Raw genomic sequence first — 1,471 nt, forward strand, 5'->3', positions numbered from 1 at the left:
AAACATTTGTGGACTTTAACTAATTTGAATATGGAAACCCACTATGTGAAACATACATGCACAGACAAAACATGAAGGAAATATACATAATCGTTAATGACAACTGGGTTTCTTTTTTTTTTAAGATTTTATTTATTCATGAGAGAGAGAGAGAGAGAGGCAGAGACACAGGCAGAGGGAGAAGCAGGCTCCATGCTGGGAGCCTGACACGGGACTCGATCCTGGGGCTCCAGGATCACGCCCTGGGCCAAAGGCAGGCATTGAGCCGCTGAGCCACCCAGGGATCCCCGACAGCTGCGTTTCTGACACAGCTGCAGCCACCTCATGGTTCCGGGAGGGGCAGAGGTCCCATCCACCTGTCTGCACTATGCCCAGTGGCCTGCCGAAGTTGCGCTGTGCAGCGACTCCTGCGTGGAACTGAGCTGGTACTGGGACCAGCCCTTCCAAGGTGACAGTGAAGAACAGGAAAAATTACTGAAGATAGCTGTGTATTGGATGCTGAAAACCTTTCCTTTTACACCACTGAAAGGAAAAATCTATGAACTCTTCAGCAGAAGTGGAGGCATAAAGAAAATCATGAAGGACCCGAAGATGAAGACAACAGCATGTGGGTTCTGCTTTGTGGAGTACCACTCAAGAGCAGGTGCAGAAAATGCCATGAGGTACATGCATGGAACACATTTGGGTGACGGGATCATTCATGCAGACTGGGACGCAGGTTTTAAGGAGGGCAGGTAGTATGGCCATGGGTGATCTGGAGAACAAGCACGAGATGAGTATTGGCAAGACAATGATGCTGAGAGAGGAGGCTATGGAAAATTGGCCCCAAACTAGTAAGTGGTGAGAGCCCCATCATGAAATCTCACTCCTTTGGCCCGTTGAATTTGCCAGGCATTACCCAGGGTCTGAAAACCTGCTCACTTTTTAAAAAGATTTTATTTATTTATTCATGAGAGACACACACACACAGAGGCAGAGACATAGGCAGAGGGAGAAGCAGGCTCCGCACAGGGAACCTGATGCGGGACTCGATCCAAGGACCCTGGGATCACGACCTGAGCCAAAGGCAGATGCTCAACTGCTGAGCCACCACCTCTAAACCTGCCCACTTCTACCACGCTTTTTTTTTTTTTAAAGAAATCTCTACACTCAACGTGGGGCTGGAACTCACAACCCCAAGATCAAGAGTTGCTAGCTCCAGGGGACTAAGCCAGCCACGTGCACCCACCATGCTTTGTTCAAGGTCTCTACTGAGCTGGAAGCCTTTTCATGTTTTCCTATTAAGGGACAGAATCCGAAAGAATGCCTTTAATTCTATAGTCTTGGAATCTTGGCCAGGTGTCAGGTTACCAGAATGATTTTATGTTACTGTGTCCAAATTTGTGTTGCATGGCAACAGATTTGATCTCTGATCTTGATCTAGCAGCCCAAAACACCACACTTCTTTTAGGAAGATGGAAACTTTTAAAAA

At 47.5% G+C, this 1,471-nt stretch overlaps 1 pseudogene; it reads left to right on the forward strand.

Moving 5' to 3' along the window:
* The first annotated feature begins 324 nt into the window (after nucleotides 1-324).
* LOC144308835 (nuclear cap-binding protein subunit 2 pseudogene) lies at nucleotides 325-834 on the forward strand (annotated as a pseudogene).
* Nucleotides 835-1,471: the final 637 nt, after the last annotated feature.

The sequence above is a fragment of the Canis aureus genome, chromosome X (assembly GCF_053574225.1).
Source record: "Canis aureus isolate CA01 chromosome X, VMU_Caureus_v.1.0, whole genome shotgun sequence".
Classification (NCBI taxonomy): domain Eukaryota; kingdom Metazoa; phylum Chordata; class Mammalia; order Carnivora; family Canidae; genus Canis; species Canis aureus.